Raw genomic sequence first — 14,748 nt, 5'->3', positions numbered from 1 at the left:
CTGCAGGAGCTGGCTCGCTGACCGTGGCAGGCGTAGGCGCTGGCTCGCTGACCGTGGCAGGCGTAGGCGCTGGCTGGAAGAGGTTGAGTCCTCTTCAACAACGCCCACAGTGAACGGTGAGCCGCATGCCAGCAGGGTCTCCTCCGTGAAATCGCGGAGCGTCCAGCCGCGCATCGCCGGTGGCAACCGCTCCTTGAGCGAACATGGTCAGGTTGCCCCGGAAGAAAACCACCAGCGAGGAGTCTGGGAAGTCCGTGGCACTCGCTAGCTCCAGAAAGTCACGAACATGGTCCTCCACCGGACGGCTTTCCTGCCTCAAATCCAGCAAACGACAGTTTGCCCGAAGAACCGCTAGATCCATAGTGGGTCGGTCGTTCTGTTAAGAATGCAGACGAAGGCAGACGAGGAGTGGAGATCTAAGTGCGGTTCTTTTAATGAAAGAGTAAAATGTGAACAAGTTAACTAAAAATAAAACAACACTGGGAACAAACAAAACATCCACGAGGGGAAAACAACATAAACATGAAAAAACATCCACGGGCAGGCGAAACATGAAGACACAACCATAACATTCACATTCAACGACCGACAAGGAGTGAAGAAACAGCAGGGTTTAAATACACAGGAGACATGACGATGACAAACGACAATCAGGTGAGAACAATGACACAGGGCTGGCAGTGATGAGGGCCGGGAATCATGGGAAGTGTAGTTTTTTTGACCAAGACTAGTGAAACACAGGGCAGAACACAAGGGAATCGTGACATACTCTTCATCCTCCTCTTCTTTCTTCCTCTAATGGCTGATTCAAATCAGCTTGCATAATCATGTATTAGCAAGTACAAGGCAGTAACAAATTGTATGCTGCATGATGGCAGTACACTAAACTCTAACCAGATGATTTATTAATATTTAGACAGGTCTATGAGTAGTTCAGTACTGATGTCAGTCATTTTATATCCTGTTCTTTGTGCATTTGTTCAGTTTCCAGACCAAATTATTATGCTATGTGAGAGCCCCTTTTGATTCACATAGTGTACATTCACGTTTCCTGGCTTACGATGCTTTTGAGAAACAAGGCTCATTACTCAGTGCTCTCACATCTGCAATTAAAAACTTCTGATTTGAAATTTGAATCCATTATCATGTGAACAATAATCTTTTTTTCTATCTTGGAAAATCTAAGTGGAGTATATTGACAGCATTGCAACAAAACTCTGTCTGATGTCTACTGTGCTATCGCAAAATCTCGGACACGTCTTCTGGGTGGCGGTAATGTTCACTCTGCTCTGTATCAAGCAGCTGTGCTCAAGAGAAGAAATCCATAATTTAATGAGCTGTACGCAAAAACAAGAGCAGGAGAAATTGTGAGGTGATCAAATAAAATAGTAAATATAATTCTGTTTGCCCAACAATTCATGCCTGTGAGTCTTAAGCTTGACTTGAGAACTAGCTTATAGATGTGGAACTTTGACACAGTAACACTGAATTTGATATGTTTCTTGTAGAAACACCATGCCATGTGTCTTGAAACCTTAGTTCAAACATACATTCACAAACAGCATTGCAAAGTTGTGTGGTTGAAACTAGGCTACAGTTAGTTAGTTTGCTTTGTGGACATCATTTGTCTTCTGAGGCTTCTATATATTTTATTCCATATATATCTTTCATTTTGTTAAGATTTTATTCATGTTTACATGTATTTTTAAAAAAAGAGTCTGTGCTCATGTTAATGCCCAAGTGGCAGTTTTGTCTTCAGGCAATTTTCAATAAAAATGGCTTAAAAAGTGACTTCCAAATTGCTGTTATTTTGGAGCCCCAAATCTTTCAGCCCTACAGTGCTGTCACAGTGGATGGTAAAGACTTTGAAGAGATTAGGGCATAGGGATCATGTCTTCTGAATAGAATGCGCCTATTTGAAGAGTGCTCATGTGCATTTGTGCTCAAGTGTGTCGGGAGAACCTCGAAGTCTGATGTAGATGAAACACATTACATGGTGCACATCGATCTCGTGTCTTCAGCAGCTTTCTTGCATTAAGCGTCTTTCGTGTGAACGAGCTATTATAATAAAATTTTCCCTAAAGTTATTACTCCACCCCTGCATAACGTCATTAACGACAGTTCTATATTGTTGAACCAATGTGGTTTGAAAGACGGATGTGAGACATAGTTACTAGGGTTTGAGGAAACAGTCGTGACTAGCTGTTTAGTTTCTTTAACAATGCATCGTACTATGGTGGTTAAGCAGGGAGTTACGTCAATTGGGAAACGCACCCAGATTAGCAGTTGAAAGATAATGTATGAATATAATAACATTAAAATTAATATAATTTTTTATAAATGTTAATAAAAATATGAATTGAAATTGTTGTATATATACTTGTAGTTTTAGGAAATATGAAAATGCATTTCTTTGGTGTGTTGTGATTTCAGAAATGGCTAGAATTTATCTGAACATGAATATTAATAGTAATACAAGTATGTGTAACAATGTGCTGGCACTGGCAATGACATGAAAATGAAGAACCCAAGTGCATTTTAATTTACATACGTGAAATCCAAAACCCTAACTATAGTCATTAACTAAACTAAACATAAACTTGAACAATTAATATGAACATAAACTTGACTTAAATGAGACTTAGCAAACAAGGTTACATTTAACAATACTTGACAAGAGACAATAGCAAACATGAGGGCTTAAATACATGTCATGGGAGAACAAGACAAGACAAGGAGCCGCCCCTAGAGGGGGGGATATGTAATGTTTAATGTGTGTGTTCATGTATTTCATGTCTTTTGAAAAGTTCAGTTCCTGTTCATGTCATGTGTTCCCTAGTCATGTGATTCTTGTTTCCCTCCATGTTCATGTTTGAATGAGCTTACAGTTTATTGTATGTCATGCAAAATTAAATAATAAAAAACAAAAAATAATTAAATAAAAAAATTCAACAATTTGTGGGTCCTTCAAAAGTAATTCTGCCTAGGGCCTCTCTCATTATCTTGAACCAGCCCTTAATCACAGTTGCTGTGTAGGTAGACATAGGCATAATGAAGTATGGTGACCACAGTTTATTAAATTGAAATGTAAGATGCAATTATTAATTATTTATATATTAATTTGTTTATTTATTGATTGCATTTCTTGAACCAAGTCAATATCTGCATTTTAATGTCCGGTGTTGCTTTTAAATTCAGAAATGTATTGACAGACATAAAAAAAAGCAACGTAATAAACATTCAAATAATCTTATCTAGGCTAACATGTTACTAGATTTGACATTTGTCTTCAATTGTAAAAGACAAAGCTAATTTTCAGCTTTTCTAATGTTATTTAAAAAATGCATTTTCCTGCATTAGGCTCCAGTACCTTCACGGCCTTACATAGGATAAGAGGTAATAAATGAATGTGTATTTTCTTTACAACAATACAAATAATATAGGCTGAGTTTCCCGATAACAAGTTGCAACTTAAACTTTTATGATCATCTTAAATAATGCTGCTTGTTATTTTACATTGTTGCATCCCTGGATGTATTTATTTACATCTATGTTTGTGGTGTATGAATTGTCACTATTTGGGTGTGTTCTATCCATCAGATTTTCCTTTTGTCTCTCCCACTTTCCTTTGAGCAGGTACTAATTACTGCCACCTGTTTCCTGTTACCATCGCATAGTCCTGCCTACTGTGATTAGCCACTAAGAGGACTGTAGCTCACATAAATAGGAAGGAAGAAGGAGAGAAGAGAGGCGTGCATTGGCAGCATCGGTTGTGAACTGCATAGAGAGGTTGCATTGCGAGCGGCTGCAAGAATAGATTTGAGCATTTATCCTTCGGAGGAGAGTTTCATCTCTCCTGCACCAGATATTGTCATTTTCATCTGTGCTAGTGTTAGTTTATTGTTGACTAACTATATTCTTAATTATCTAATTTATCTGTTGTAATTTAGTTAACTTTTGTTGGAAGATTTGTTTATTATATTGGGAAATTTAGTGGGGAGGTTGTTGTAGATTCATTTAATAAATGTTTTCTCCTGTTTATTCATAGAGAAGGAGACAGGGAAGTGTGTTTTTCTTTTTGTAAGTTATCATTTTCCCTCTCAAGAGAACACTCTTTTATGTTTGATTTTTGGCTTAAATCCCTTCCTGAAGTTTATGATACTGTATTCACATTATTATTATACAAAATAAACAACTCAATATTTGAAGTGACTGATGTTTATTTGTGTGTATTGTGCTGGGGCCGGAGACAAGAAATTAATTTCTTACTCCCATTTATCGATTTATTTAAATGTATTTTTACCTTGTTACTCTCTTCCCAGCCCCTAGACAGGGGAAAATCATAACAACAAAGAGTAATGGCAATTTGCAAAACAGCAATTTGATTGCTCGTTATAAAGTAGAACTTAAATACATTGTTGCGGGAGCTGTACGGTCCAACGCTGAAACCTTGGCCAATATGTCCAGGAGTTTGTCTTCTCAACATGCCAATATGCAGAAATACTGTCAAGCTTGGAAATTATAAGTAACCTTGTTGAGATGCCAAAAGTTTATGATGATCATAGTATTTAATTAAATAAATAATGATGACTTTGGTACGATGGGGTTTCAGATTGATTCTCACCTTTATAGACATTAATGACAGAAATGCCTGTATGTATCCTAATAAGTGTTTGCAGCTCCTTTTTCCCTCCCAGGGGTGTTAGACATGAGCTTTTATAGGGTGGGAACTCTGGTTCAGATTTGTGTCTCTCAGCTAATTTAAAGGGTTCCTCTGGTACACCACTTGCCTACTGTACATCACACCAATATTAAATAAAACTTAAGCTTAAATGTAACTGTTTGTGAATATGATGTAATCCTCTAATTACTGAACTTAACTCTTTGCAACTCTATCAAACTCAACAGACATGTTAATAAACAGACATTGTCAATGTCTCAACAGACATTGTTGATAAATGCATTTTAAGTTCCCTGTTTAATATTAGGGAAACCCTTGGGGTTACACTCTCCCACTAAAATTATCTTGTCCCCATGAGGCTACATAGTAATATAGTAAGATAATGTTAAAGAGGTGTGTGAATTTGCAAAAATTATTTCAGACACTGTAATTTGCTCTGGTCCCCTCCCTACTCGTCGTGGTGACGAGGTTTATCTAGTAGATTATTGTCACTGAATGGCCTGATGTCTGAGTTTTGGCTGAAGAATAAAATAGGATTCATAGATAATTGGAAGAGTTTTTGGGGTAGACCTGACCTGCTAAATAGAGACGGACTCCATCCCTCCAGGGAAGGTGCCACTCTCCTCTCTAGCAATTTGGCTCATAGTCTTAATAATGATAGTATTTAACTAACTGGGGCCCAGGTCAGGAAGCAGACAAAGTGGTTAATCCAAACAACTGCTAGCATCCTTGAGACGTCACACAGTTCACATAAACTACAACACATAGAGACAGTATCTCCTAGATATCTCACAGAGTCTGTGTCTGTTCCCTGAACTACCAAACACAAAACCCTCACTAAATCATTTAGAAAATTTTTTATTACTGTCACACTTGAACAAAACAAACAAATTAAAGATACACATCATATAAAAATTGGGCTACTAAACATTAGATCTCTTTCTATCAAAGCACCAATTGTTAATTAAATGATTACAGATCATAAATTGGATGCGCTCTGTTTGTGTTAGGGATACCTTGTCTTGTTTCACCGTTGCCCTTTGTTTACCTTTTTTGTCCCTTTTGTTTTCTGTAGTTTTCACTTTTGTCCTTTGTTTAGCTCCACAGTCTCCCTGTTAGCGTTCGTGTTCTCTGTCATTGTTTTCACCTGTCCTCATTAGTTTATCATTGGTTTCTGTTCATTCACCTAGTTATCTTGTTTGAGTTCTGTTTGTTCATTGGTTCCTGTCTTCCCATGTCCACGTATTTAACCCTGTCTGTTTGTTTAGTCACTGTCTATCGTTGAATGTTGTTAGCCTGGTGTGTGTGTGATCCCTGCCTGTTTTCCTCAGTCTTGTGTTTATTTCCCCATTGAGGGTTTTTCCTTTGTGTTTGTTTATTGTCAAATTTAAATAAAGTAGTTTGCATTTAGATCCGCTCTCCTCGGCTGCCTCCATTCGTAACAGAACGATAGACCGCCCAAATATGGATCTAGCAGCTTTCTTTATGGAACTGAAAGACCGCGAGTACTCCCACTTTTTTTCCACTGTTGCCATCCACACCGGCTTTGACGACACATCCCTCAAGACCATCTACCGGATCGGGCTACCCAGGCACTGGCAGAGGGAATTGCCGGACCCCGGAGACCTCACGTGGAAGGAGTATGTGAGTCTAGTCTTGAAAGAACTCGCTGCCAGGGAACCACCTCTCTCTATCCCGGTTTCCGCTTCTGGGCTTTCCGTGCCTGCCACGGCCAACGAGCCAGCCTTGCCAGCCTCGTCATTCACAGAGCCAGCGTTGCCAGCTTCGTCCGCCCGGAGGAGGAGGAGGAGAAGAGGAAAGGCTTCTGCTCCCCAGTCTCCGCCTGCCACGGCCAGCGAGCCAGAGCCCACGCCTGCCATGGCCAGCAAGCCAGAGCCCACGCCTGCCACGGCCAGCGAGCCAGAGCCCACGCCTGCCACAGCCAGCGAGCCAGAGCCCACGCCTGCCACGGTCAGCGAGCCGTTAGCCCCCGATGTCAGTGAGCCAGCGCCTGTCGCCTCAGCCGTCAGCGAGCCAGCACCAGTAGCCTCCGATGTCAGTAAGCCAGCGCCTGTAGCCTCCGACGTCAGTGAGCCAGCGCCTGTAGCCTCCGACGTCAGTGAGCCAGCGCCTGTAGCCTCCGATGTCAGTGATCCAGCGCCTGTAGCCTCCGACGTCAGTGAGCCAGCGCCTGTAGTCTCCGACGTCAGCGAGCCAGCGCCTGTAGCCTCCGACGTCAGCGAGCCAGCGCCTGTAGCCTCCGACGTCAGCGAGCCAGCGCCTGTAGCCTCAACCGTCCCTGAGCCAGCGCCTGTGGTCTTGTCCGTCCCAGTGCCACTAGCCATGACCGTCCAAGAGCCAGCATCAGTAGCCATGACCGTCCAAGAGCCAGCGCCAGTAGCCATGACCGTCCAAGAGCCAGCACTCCTTGAGCCTCCCTGGGCTCCTCTCGGGCCTCCCAGGGCCCCGCCTCTCGAGCCTCCCAGGGCTCCTCCTCTCGAGCCTCCCAGGGCTCCTCCTCTCGAGCCTCCCAGGGCTCCGCCTCTCAAGCCTCTCGAGCCTTCCAGGGCTCCTCCTCTCGAGCCTCCCAGGGCTCCGCCTCTCAAGCCTCTCGAGCCTCCCAGGGCTCCGCCTCTCAAGCCTCCCGAGCTTTCCGGAGCTCCGCCTTCCGAGCCTCCAGAGCTTTCCAGAGCTCCGCCTTCCGAGCTTTCCAGAGCCCCGCCTACCGAGTCTTCCAGGGCTCCTCTCGAGCTTCCCAGAGCTCCACCTCCCGAGTCTTCCAGGGCTCCGCCTCTCAAGTCTCTCGAGCCTCCCAGGGCTCCTCCTCTCGAGCCTTCCAGGGCTCCTCCTCTCAAGCCTCTCAAGCCTCCCAGGGCTCTGCCTCTCAAGCCTCTCGGGCCTTCCAGGGCTCCGCCTCTCAAGCCTCTCGAGCCTTCCAGGGCTCCACCTCCAGAGCCTCTCGAGTCTTCCACGGCCGTTCTCCCTGAGCCTCCTACGGCTCAACCTCCAGAGCCTCCTACGGCTCCGCCTCCCGAGCCTCCTACGGCTCTGCTCCCAGAGACTCCAGAGCTTTCTAGGGCTCCGCCTCTCGAGCCTCCTTCGGCTCCACCTCCCGAGCCTCCTTTGGCTCTGCCTCCAGAGCCTCCTCCTATGGCTCTGCTCCCAGAGATTCCAGAGCCTTCTAGGGCCTTTCTCTAGAGCCTCCTTCGGCCCCGCATCCAGAGCCTCCTACGGCTCCGCCTCCCGAGCCTCCTACGGCTCTGCTCCCAGAGACTCCAGAGCCTTCTAGGGCTCCGCCTCCCGAGCCTCCCTCGGCTCCACCCCTAAAGCCTCCTACGGCTCCGTCTCCCGAGCCTTCCTCAGCTCTGTCTCCCGAGACTCCCTCGGCTCTGCCTCCAGAGCCTTCCAGGTCTCTGCCCCTAGAGCCCCCTACGGCTCTGCTCCCAGAGCCTCCTGAGCCTTCTAGGGCTCCGCCTCCCGAGCTTCCTACGGCTCCGCCTCCCGAGCCTCCTACGGCTCAGCGCCCAGGGACTCCAGAGCCTACTAGGGCTCCGCCTCTAGAGCGTCCTACGGCTCTACCTCCTGAGCCTCCCTCAGCTCCACCTACTGAGCCTCCTAGGCCATTGCCTCCCTCAGCTCCACCTCCTGAGCCTCCCGAGCCTCCTACGGCTCCGCCTCCTGCGGCTCCGCCTCCTGCAGCTCCGCCTCCCGAGCTTCCTACGGCTCCGCCTCCTGCGGCTCTGCCTCCCGAGCCTCCCACGGCTCCGCCTCCCAAGCCTCCCATGGCTCCGCCTCCTGAGCCTCCTAGGCCATCGCCTCCCTCGGCTCCACCTCCTGAGCCTCCCGAGCCTCTCCCGGCTCCGCTTCCCGAGCCTCCTACGGCTCCGCCTCCTGCGGCTCCGCCTCCTGAGCCTCCTAAGGATCCGCCTCCTAAGGCTCCGCCTCCGGGACCTTTCCCTGTCCAAAGGCCACCCCCCAGGCCTCCTCGACCTGTCCCCGTCTTGTGGCCGTCTCCCAGGCCTCCTCAACCTGTCCTTGCCCTGTGGCCAGCTCCCAGGCCTCCTGAACCTACCCTTGCCCTGTGGCCAGCTCCCAGACCACCTAGACCTGTCCCTGTCCCAAGGCCGCCTCCCAGGCCTCCTCGACCTATCCCCGTCTTGTGGCCATCTCCCAGGCCTCCTCGACCTGTCCCTGTCCTGTGGCCACCTCCCAGGCCCCCCGAACCGGTCCGTTTTCCCTGTCTGCCCCTTGTTGCCCCCTGGACTGCCTGTCTGCCCCTTGTTGCCCCCTGGACTGCCTGTCTGCCCCTGGTTGCCCCCTGGACTGCCTGTCTGCCCCTCGTTGCCCCCTGGACTGTCTGTCTGCCCCTTGTTGCCCCCTGGACTGCCTGTCTGCCCTTCGTTGCTCCCCTTGGTCTGTCTGCCCACCACAAGCTTCCCCCCCAGTCAATGGACATTTGTTCTTCCTGTTTTTTGTTCTGTTATTTTTGATCGTCTGGAATCCGATCCTTGAGGGGGGGCTCTGTTAGGGATACCTTGTCTTGTTTCACCGTTGCCCTTTGTTTACTTTTTTGTCCCTTTTGTTTTCCGTAGTTTTCACTTTTGTCCTTTGTTTAGCTCCACAGTCTCCCTGTTAGCGTTCGTGTTCTCTGTCATTGTTTTCACCTGTCCTCATTAGTTTATCATTGGTTTCTGTTCATTCACCTAGTTATCTTGTTTGAGTTCTGTTTGTCATTGGTTCCTGTCTTCCCATGTCCACGTATTTAACCCTGTCTGTTTGTTTAGTCAATGTCTATCGTTGAATGTTGTTAGCCTGGTGTGTGTGTTCCCTGCCCGTTTTCCTCAGTCTTGTGTTTATTTCCCCATTGAGGGTTTTTCCTTTGTGTTTGTTTATTGTCTAATTTAAATAAAGTAGTTTGCATTTAGATCCGCTCTCCTCGTCTGCCTCCATTCGTAACAGTTTGACTGAAACCTGGCTTAAACCAATTAATATATTAGTTTAAATGAATCTACTCCCCCAGATTTTGTTATAAACATGAGCCTCATCTGTAGGGTTGAGGAGGAGGTGTTGCTACAATTTACAGTGAAGTTTTTGGCATTACTCAGAGGACAGGATATAAATGTAAGTTTTTTGAACTAATAATGCTTACTGTGACACCGTCAGATATAAATAAAAAATCTGTCGTCTTTTGTCCTTGCTACAATGTATAGATCACCCGGGCCTTATTCTGATTTCCTTTGTGAATTTGCAAGTTTTTTGTCAGATCTTGTAGTTACTGTAGATAGAGCTTTAATTGTTGGTGACTTCAACATTCACATAGATAATGAAAATTATACATTGGGATTAGTATTTATCGATATTCTCGACTCCCTTGGAGTCAGACAAAATGTAACAGGACCAACTCATCGCCATAATCATACGCTAGATTTAATTCTGTCATATGGATTTGATGTTGATAATATAGAAATTCTGCATCAGAGTGATGAAATCTCAGATCATTACCTGGCCTCTTGTATTCTGTAATCAGCTAATGTTACTCAATCTACATCATGCTATCGTTCAGGTAGAACTATTCTTTCGAACACTAAAGATAGCTTCACTAATAATCTTCCAGATCTATCTCATACACTCAATAAACCCCAAAGCCCAGAAGAACTTGATGAAATAACCAAAAATATAAATGCAGTCTTCTCTAGTACTCTTGATATTGTCGCCCAACTTCAATTAAAGAAAATTAAAGAAATAAGCCCTGCACCATGGTACAATCATCACACTCATGCTCTCAATGGAGCGCATGTGGAAAAATAAAAAATTAGAAGTATTTCGTGGTGCATAGAAGGATAGTGTCTGTAGCTACAGAGAGGCACTAAAAGCTGCCAGGTAAGCATATTTTAGTAAACTCATAGAAAATAACCACAACAATCTAAGGTGTTTATTCGGTACTGTGAATAAATTGGTTAGGAATAAAGACTCAACAGAACCAGATATTACATCGCAGCACAAGAGTAATGACTTCATGAATTTCTTGACAGATAAAATTGAAATAATTAGAAATAAAATTAGAATTATGCAATCATCTGTCATAGCATCTCAGAAAACAGTGTCTAATAATTTTCCTCTTCAATCCTCCACTGTCATAGTTCATGAAGAGCTAACAAATCTTATCAAAACATCAAAAGCCACAACATGATTGTTAGATCCTATACCAACTTAGCTCTTAAAAGAGGTATCTCCTGTAATTTTAGAACCTCTTCTAAATATTATTAACTCCTCGCTATGCTTAGGACATGTCCCAAGAAACTTTAAAATGGCAGTTATCAAACAGCTTATTAAGAAGCCACAACTTGATCCTGGAGAACTGGCAAATTATAGACTGATTTGAAATCTCCTGTTTATGTAGAAAATACTACAAAAGGTAGTATCCTCCAAAATATGTTTATTTATACAGAGAAATAGTATATACAAAGAATTTCAGTTTGAATATTTAGCAGACCGCTACCACTTTGTCTATGTAAATAATGAATTGTCAAAACAAACAAAATTAAAATATGGAGTGCCACAAGGATCAGTTTAAGGGCCTCTGCTTTTCTCCTAGTATATGCTTCCCCTGGGAGTGTATCAATGAAATAAAAGATTGAATGGCCAGAAATTTCATTCTACTCAATTCTGACAAAACAGAGGTACTAATTATTGGACCAAAAATCTCTAAAAATAAGCCACTACAATATAATTTGACTCTCGATGAATTTACTGTTATGTCATCTTCAACAGCGAAGAACTAGGTGTTATATTTGATACCAATCCATCCTTTGAAAATCGAAATACCAATGTTTGTAGAACAGCATTCTTCCACCTAAGAAATATTGCTAAATTACGGCACATGCTCTCTGTTGCTGATGCCGAAAAAATAATTAATGTGTTCATGACCTCAATACTAGATTATTGTAGTGCATTACTGGGAGGATGTCCAGCAAGATTAATAAATAAACTTCAATCAGTTCAAAATGCAGCACCCAGAGTGCTAAAGAGAACCAAAAAATATGATCATATTAGCCCCATTTTATCATTGTTACATTGGCTACCTGTTAAATTCCGTATTAATTAAAATATTCTGTTAACTATGTACAAAGCTTTGAATGGTCTAGCTCCACAGCACTTAAGTGACCTATTACCACGCTATATTCCATCACGTTCATTACGATCATAAAATTCTTGCCTGTTAATAGTTCCTAGAATATCAAAATCCACAAAAGGAGATCCTTTTCATATTTGGCTCCTAAACTATGGAATAGTCTCCCTAACTCTGTTTGAGATGCAGACACACTCCCTCAGTTTAAGTCTAGACTAAAGACTTGTCTATTTAGCCAGGCATACACCTAATTTATCCTCCAACCCACAATAAGGCTGCTTTAGTTTTGTCTGCCGTAACCAGAAACCAGAAACATTGATCATGATTTATAACTCTGCAATAAATTGAATGGCATATTTTATTTGTTTCCCTGTCTCAACCTCGGGAATCCTATCCTGAGGTCACCAGAACCGGCTGGATCCAGCACCATTCCTGCTTTGTGTTGGACTCCACTGCTACTTGTCGCTGAATGATGATGGCTAAATGCAGCCAGTGTCAGCCAAACTTCACTTCAGTTTATTATGATGGACTTCAGAAAATGAACTGATGCCAATTCCAACCATAAGACATGGGATACTTCATATCCCACTGCCTGAACCTTGGATTTAGGATGGACCACACCAAACCTCACCGAAATTACTGGCCAGGTTGAACTGCGTTTCACATCCCTGATCTCTGGCTGCATCACCTCTGTCTATTGATGGACTATGATCTTAAAATGGAATGTATAGACTAACAATTGCCAACAAAAGCCTTCATCAGCCAATTAATATGGACAATTGCATCTATGTGAACTTCTTCAGTTAATCCAGGATGGACTTCAAAGACATTGGTCATTAAACTTACAGTTCAAACAAAATCGATGTTTAAACTCTGACCCTTAACACTTACTTAGTTTAATCATTTTAAACCATGACTTTAACTATAGATAAGTAATATTTACATTATTCATTATGTTAGCCAGAGGCGAACTGGCCCCCACAGTGAGTCTGGTTTCTCCCAAAGTTATTTTTCTCCATTAATCAAAATCTTATGGAGTTTTGTGTTCCTTGCCACAGTCGCCTTCAGCTTGCTCACTGTGTTTATTAATACAATTATAATGTAATTACTTATTTTTAAACACGATTAACAATCGTATTTTATCTACTTACACAATGATGATTCATCGACATTATAGACATTACAGTTTTATCGTCTGTTAATGCCTGATCTTCTGTAAAGCTACTTTGAAACGATGTGTGTTGTGAAAGGCGCTATACAAATAAAATTGGCTTGACTTGACTAGATGAAAATTCTCACTTAACTCTGCATAGTGGCTTTAACAGGGGAGTAAGAGCTTACTTTCCAACACTTAACTCACTTGGCCAATGGATGACACCATATCAAGCTTTATGACAGGCTTTACATTCCCCTTAGGATGACTTTCAGCAGAGTTTGTTTCCACTCCAGGAGCATTGCTGACCTTAATTTTTTCTTTTCAGGTAATACATTGTTTGCCGCGTAGCCTGAGTAACATCGGGCTATATGGGAACACCAACAAGCTCAGGCTCCCTTTTAGCTCAGTCAGGGAGGAGTTCATCATTGGACAGACACGAGAACACCTGCAGTACTCTAGATCCAGAGATACCAAAGTGTCCGGCGCAGGGATTGTTGTGAGGACAGGGAGGAAGTGGAGGACGGCCGAGGCAGTCCAGCAGGCAGAGGCGTGACTGAAGCACAAGGCCATCCTTGGAACAGTGGCGCAAGGCAGAGCCGGACTCGGGAGTCTAACAGCGACCCGATATGACTCAGCTAGTGGAAAGGAGAGGCAGAGGCTGGTACAGGAGGAGGTGCGAGCTTCAGTCGAGGAAGAGCGAACCAGCAGAGCAGTGGACATGCGGCAGCAAGGCGCCTGAATGAAGTGGGAGCAGGCGATGGAGCGGAGCATCACCTGGAAGGAAATCTGGAAGTGGAACCCCCCCAGAGAATCAAGTTCTTGATTCAGGGAGTCTATGACGTCCTCCCAAGTCCATCCAACCTGTGCACATGGGGCAAAATAGAAACACCTGCATGCCCTCTTTGTGCCAAAATAGGAACATTAGAACACATCCTGAGCAGCTGCTCCATGGCGCTGGGTGAGGGCCGGTATCGATGGAGGCACGACCAGGTCCTCAAATCCATCGCTGAGGCAATCAGCAAGGGGATCAAGGACAGCCGATACACCCAAGCTTCTGCCAAGACAATTCACTTAATCAAGGAAGGACAAAAGCCAGAGAAAACATCAAAAAACTGCTCTGTAGGTTTGCTCTCCACGGCCCGAGACTGGGTGATGACAGTCGACCTGGAAAGGCAGCTGAAAATCCCAACACATATCACCCAGTCCAAATTGAGACCTGACATCATCTTGGTCTCTGAGGCCACCAAACCTCTGATCTTGTTAGAGCTGACAGTACCCTGGGAGGAGAGGATGGAGGAAGCTCAAGAGAGAAAAAGGGAGAAATATCAAGAACTGGTGGAGGATTGTCTGAGGAACGGATGGAGGACCAGGTGTATGCCAGTAGAGGTGGGCAGTAGGGGATTTGCTAGTTACTCCCTGAGCAAGGCCTATGGTACGCTGGGCATAAAAGGTGCTAATCAAAGAAGAGCCATAGGCAACAACGTGGAGGCAGCAGAAAAAGCATCCAGATGGCTCTGGTTAAAGATGGGAGAGCAGTGGGGGCAGTAGAATGCCACTTGGACACAGGCCGGGGCCTGATCAGCCTCGGTCGGGTCGCCTGGACGAGGGTGTCTGTTGTAAGACCCGAAACACCCAGTGACTCCTGGAAACAACACTGATGATGTGTCCAAGGTTGTGCATCAGTAGATGTTTCTGTAAACTCCCATCCAGGAGGTGTTTGAAAAAGATCTCTCATATTTTCTCTTAGACTTCTATTCATCACGTCATCTTGAATATTTATTT

At 44.4% G+C, this 14,748-nt stretch overlaps 1 pseudogene; it reads left to right on the top strand.

Annotated features, from left to right (window-relative positions):
* Window positions 1-203: 203 nt before the first annotated feature.
* Window positions 204-14,514, top strand: LOC127654551 (uncharacterized; annotated as a pseudogene).
* Window positions 14,515-14,748: the final 234 nt, after the last annotated feature.

The sequence above is a fragment of the Xyrauchen texanus genome, chromosome 14 (assembly GCF_025860055.1).
Source record: "Xyrauchen texanus isolate HMW12.3.18 chromosome 14, RBS_HiC_50CHRs, whole genome shotgun sequence".
NCBI lineage: Eukaryota > Metazoa > Chordata > Actinopteri > Cypriniformes > Catostomidae > Xyrauchen > Xyrauchen texanus.
This window is presented reverse-complemented; position numbering and strand designations above follow the sequence as displayed.